At 41.3% G+C, this 5,844-nt stretch overlaps 1 long non-coding RNA gene across 1 annotated transcript; it reads left to right on the top strand.

The window, feature by feature from the left end:
• Window positions 1-549: 549 nt before the first annotated feature.
• Window positions 550-4,614, top strand: LOC114034654. Its single transcript, XR_003568127.1, has 3 exons — window positions 550-666; window positions 3,563-3,713; window positions 4,515-4,614. It is a non-coding gene; the product is annotated as an uncharacterized LOC114034654 (long non-coding RNA).
• Window positions 4,615-5,844: the final 1,230 nt, after the last annotated feature.

The following is a 5,844-nucleotide window of genomic DNA, read 5'->3' as shown; positions in this document are numbered from 1 at the left end:
TTGATAGTAACAGAAACAGTAATAATAGCTAGCATTTGTATGTGCTTTGAGGTTTGCAAAGTCTTTTACAAATATAATCTCATTTTATCCTCACAACAACCTTGGGAGGTAGCTAAGTGTCCTGTATCAGATAGACCTCCTGCCTCATCAGTGTGGGCACTTCATGGAAAAAGTACAGATTGCAATCCCATGCAGCCTTGGAGATGATGATATTCCATGATTTACAACCGTGTATCCTCACTGAGCGAGTACAGATGTTAAAATAATTTTTGTTTTAAGGAGAAGCTGGGGCCTAAAAAAGACTACACCTTCCAAAGGGTGGATTGCTGGCTCTTCTCCTCCCATTCAATCCAGGCTCTGGTTCATTGTCCCTGCATGAGGCCTGTATAAAATGTGTTACTGATGGATCAGTCCTATAGGTTGTCTATCCAGTTGCATATCATAACGTGGACCCTAAGCCCTCTTCATTCAGAGTTTTCCGAGGCCAAACGCTCAAGTGATTATGTATCTCATGTAGGAGGCTCTGCAGTGGTCTGAAGCTTGATGCCTCAGCATGATGCCATCCATCAACGGGAGCACCCGGAGGACTTCACCATTTAAAGATAATTTCTCTTCCATTTAGATTTTGTACGGGACATCTTCCATGACATCGGCAAACGACTTTGGGTGAGAGTGCATCATGTTATTTTATCCCTTTCTTGAAATTAATATTCAGAAGATTGAGTTATCTTATTTACATCTTTCATGCCATCCTGTGTGATTGACATACACATGGGAGACAGTTTGTTGGGGAAGAGCATTTAAAGCCATATTTTGTTCTGCTGAATCTAGTGGAGTTGGTTTTTTTTTTTTATCATCAACAAACAATAAGCGCAGTGGAATATTGTATTCTGTAAACCTTTCAACCAATTGTGTGACTGTTACAGAGTATAAAATGTAGATGTGGCCTGCTCTCAATTATTAACTGTAAAAGTCTGCCTTTTCCCTTCTTGTATATGTCCCCAATATTTTTGTGAAAATTTTTCTCATAAAAATTTTATAGAGATGGGGAAGATAGCATAGAGGTCACTAGTTATTAATATTCTTGGATACCTTTTTTTTAAAATTAAATTTTATTTTGTTTTCAGTTCTGAATTCTCTTCCTCCCTTTTCTCTTCCCCTCCTTATTGAGAAGGCAAGAAAAATGAAACCTCTTTAAAATATGTATAGTTGAGCAAAACAAATCTTCACGTTGGCCATGCCTTCCCCCCCCCAAAAAAAACAAAGAAAGAAAGAAAAGAAAATATGCTTCAATCTACACTCTGAGTCCATCACCTCTCCATCTGGAGGTAGATAACATGTTTCATCCTGAGTCTTTTGGGTTTTTGGTTGGCTGGACACCTTTTTTAATGGAGAAATGAATTTGTTAACTGAAATCTTTATAGATCTTTCCCAATTTTTGTCTGTTCGTTGTGTTTCTAGTTTTATCTGTAAATACTCACAGAATAAACTGGCTCAGTTGAGTGTCTTGCTTAATAAATACATTTTTATTTGAATTTTTGAATTTAATATGTTTATTGAAGAGATTCATCCCCCCCCCCCCCTTTTTTTTTTTTTTTGCTTTTTGAGTATAGCTGACAGTGGCTGCTTCTGGAGGAGAGGGCCTGATATGACTGATGTGTTTGAGTACTAAATGGTGAGCCCCACTATCATAGCAAGGGCCCCTGCCTGACCTTACTGATGCCAGGAGACTGAAAATTGCCTGGGTTGATTCATCTACTAGACTTGAGCTATTCTTCCAGGTTTAAACCAGGTTCTGAGTCACATGACTTTGAAAAGTTCTCCAAAGGGCTGAATGTGTCCAGCACTTTGTAGCTGAACTTGTTTCACACATTGGCCCATGGCCATTGTCAGAAAGTCAGTCCTCCAGCCCCTGCTCACCATGGCCAAGCTTTCTTTAAATTTATTTCTTACTCTGGACTCTCATTATTTTTTGAGGTTATACTCTTCCTAATGTTTAACCATTTTCCTTTCAAGTTCATGGTATGAGGCAGTACTGCCCTTGCTTGGTTCTCAGATCTCTCACTGAGCAAGGATATCAAATGTTCATGAACAATTTCTAAACTCTCGTTCTTCTCATCATGATGGGTGATTTACATAGATTAAACTTCCTAGACATGCTGATATGGTCAATGTTCCTCGCAGATTGATTCCAGAGCATGTTGTCTTTATCTTCTTGACCCCATTTGGGGTTTTCTTATTTTATTTTTATTTATTTATTTTTATTTTTTTCGAGGCAATTGGAGTTAAGTGACTTGCCCAGGGTCACACAGCTAGTGTCAAGTACCTGGTCTGAGACCGAATTTGAGCTCAGGTCCTCCTGACTCCAGGGCTGGTGCTCTATCCACTGTGCCACCTAGCTGCCCCTTGGGGTTTTCTTGACAAAGATACTGGAGTGATTTGCCATTTCCTTCTCCAAGTCATTAAACAGATAAGGTAACTGAGGCAAACAAGGTTAAGTGACTTGCCCAGGGTCACACAGCTAGTAAATATCTGAGGCCAGATTTGAACTCAGAAAGATGAGTCTTCCTGGACTCCAGGCCTGGTGCTCTGTGCACTGTGGTGCCACCTAGCTGCTCACCTGGCACAAAGTAGGTGCTTAACAAACGCCAGTTCCCTTTTTCTCCCTTCCTCCCTCTCTATGTTCTAGCCAAGCTGGTCTCCTTGCTGTTCCCAGCACAGGAGACTTTCATCTATCTCCCCTATGTGTGTCTTCTCAAAGCCAGGTCTCCCACATTCCACCGCATGCCTAGAGCCCTCTCTCTCCTCATCTCCACTTCTTGGAATTCCTGAGCTTCCTTCAAGGCTTATCTCCCGTCCTGCCTTTTTCTTTTAGTGTGCCCGCATCACCCCTCCTTCCCTTGAAATGATTTTGTATTTATTTTGCATATTTCACATTTTCTCATCTATATTAATTTTGTTTTCCCTTAGTAGAATGTGAGCTTGAGGTCAGGGACTGTTTCATTTTGGTCTTTGTATACTCAACACTTCAAAATTTTGCAAAGGACCAGGCACATAATAGGTGCTTAATAAATACTTTTTTATTTGAATTTTTGAATTTAATATGTTTATTGAAGAGATTTACCCCCCCCTTTTTTTTTTCTTTGCTTTTTGAGTATAGCTGACAGTGGCTGCTGCTGGAGGAGAGGGCCCGATATGACTGATGTGTTTGAGTACTAAATGGCGAGCCCCATTATCATGGCAAGGGCCCCTGCCTGACCTTACTGATGCCAGGGGACTGAAAATTGCCTGGGTTGATTCATCTACTAGACTTGAGCTATTCTTCCAGATTTAAACCAGGTTCTGAGTCACATGACTTTGAAAAGTTCTCCAAAGGGCCGAATGTGTCCAGCACTTTGTAGCTGAACTTGTTTCACGCACTGGCGCATGGCCATTGGCAGAAAGTCAGTCTTCCAGCCCCTGCTCACCATGGAGCATAGTGGGGCTGGCCAGCTCAGAGCCCCATTCCAAGGAGGAATTTGGTTCTTTTCATGTGAGCAGGGTATATATTTTTTCTCTCCAGTCTAGGCCACCAGATGTTGGGGGTTAAAAATCTCAGTGACCACCCAGGCCCTGGTGGCCAGATGCCCAACAAGTAGCTCCTGTTGGCCAGAAGACCTTTGTAGAGTCCTGTGCTGCTTGAGACATGGCTACACATGATGACTTCACCACAGGTAACAAACTCCCGAGGGGCAGGGGTCTCCCGGGGCAATAAATGCTCCTCCTCTCCTTGAGTCAGGGTGGGGTGGGTGTGAGGGTAAGTCCTCAGCTTGGGCCAAGTATCTCTTCCTTCCATTACAACCACAGAGTGGCAGAGGCTGAATTTTATATTCTGGAAAGGAAACTGACCTATAAATCAGGGGAGCTGTTGGTGGGGAGCTGGGTGACCCTGGACAAGTTTCTTCACCTCTCTGGGCCTTAGGGGATTGGATTAGATGATCTCTAAGCTCAGTCCAACTCTAGCACCCATGTAGCATTGGGGATGAGTATAGAGACCTAGAATATGGGAAGGGGCTATGACACAGATGTCAGGACGTTTTGGTACAGGTGACACAATCAAAGATGTGTGTCAATCAGCAGGCATTTATTACTGGGCCAGACACTATGCTGGGGGCTATGGTGTATACAAAGAAAAATATGAAATAGCCTCTGTCCCTAAGAAGCTCAATTCTATGGGTGAGAAAGAGACAACAAGTACAGAAATTAAGCGAATGCAAAATATATAAAAAACCAATTAAGGCAAATTTCATCTAATTGATCCACCTTCTATGACATTGGGTCTCCTTTGTGTGGTCCTAATAGTTTACAGGCACAGGGCCATTTTTGGAGTCTTCCCACAATCATTGGCTACGTTGGGTCTGGCTTTCAGAGAGGGGCCTGGACCTTGGCCCACTGCCCAGTGGGGATGGTGCCTCAATTTTTCTTCCTTTAGTCACTATCCCCATAGGTGTTAAAACCCATGTCTTTGTTTCCAGCCAAGTTCCAGATTCCTGTAGCAATTTATTGTGGCAGCGTTCCCCGATCCAGTGCCAGCTCTGGGTTCTGCACCTTCCGTGGTCGAAATAGAAACATCAACTCAAGCCTGCAGGACCATGGAGGCCAACGGACAGGAGAGGGTGAGGGTAGGATGGTCTCCAACAGGGTGAATTACAGCAAAATAAAATGTTTTCTAGGGTGTATGAAGAGAGTACATACATACATATGTACATATGTACATTTACACACATCTATAGGTGTTTATATACAGGCACACGCATATCTGTGGGTAATGATGGTCAAGTATGTGCATATGTACATTCATAATACACACACATGCATATGTGTATGTATATATACATACACACATACATACATTCACACTCAACCATCAATTATTCACTATTATCTAGGTCCAACAACCTAGATTTTCCTTCTGGGCACCGCCCACCCAGCATCACCAGCTATAGCGCTGAGGCTTGTTTAAATCAGGCATGGAGGAAGAAGTAAGTGAATATTTGAGTGTGTGGCTACCTTCTTTAAGCATTTAAAATTTTTATTGATGTCTTTTGTTTCTCAATCACTTTCATTTATGAATATATGGGGCAGCTGGAGTCAGGAAGGTCTGAGTTCAAATCTGACCTCAGACACTTACTAGATGTGTGACCTTGGGCAAGTCTGTGTATGTCATTTTCCTCAAATATTAAAGGGGGAGAGCAATAGTGCCTACTTCCCAAAGCTGCTGTGAGGACAAAATTAGATATTTGTTAAACACTTTGTAAACCTTAAAGTGCTATGTAAGTGCTAGCTATTATTATTACAATTACCCTCTCCCTTTCTCTCTACCTAGCAAATTATCCTTTGTAATGAAGATTTAAAATTTAAAATTTAAAAGGGGGGGGAGAAAGAGCCGTTCAGCAAAACTAATTAACACATTAATCAAGTCTAACAGTATATGCAATGTTCCATGCCCAGAGTCTACCACCCTTGCAAAGGAGGGAGGGAGGCACATTTTCTGATCTCCTCTCTGAGGCCAAGCTTGCTAATTATAATTATTTAGCATTTGGTTTCTTTCTTTTTTATTATTATTTCTAACTACAATTTACATTGTTGCAGTTATTGTATGCATATAGGTACACTCATGTATGTATGCACACATGTATATTTGTCTATACACACATACACAAGTACACATGTGTATATGTGTGTCTGTATATATAATATTTTAATTTTTTTGATTGTTTACTTCAGTTTGTATTCTAAAACTATATTTAGAAGTCATTTTTAGATCATCTTCAGTTTTGCAGCAGCAGCAGGTGGAATCATTTG

Source organism: Vombatus ursinus, unplaced genomic scaffold, assembly GCF_900497805.2.
Source record: "Vombatus ursinus unplaced genomic scaffold, bare-nosed wombat genome assembly UNPS02009062.1, whole genome shotgun sequence".
Classification (NCBI taxonomy): domain Eukaryota; kingdom Metazoa; phylum Chordata; class Mammalia; order Diprotodontia; family Vombatidae; genus Vombatus; species Vombatus ursinus.
Note: the sequence above shows the minus strand (reverse complement) of the source record. Positions and strands in the feature narration are given on the sequence as shown.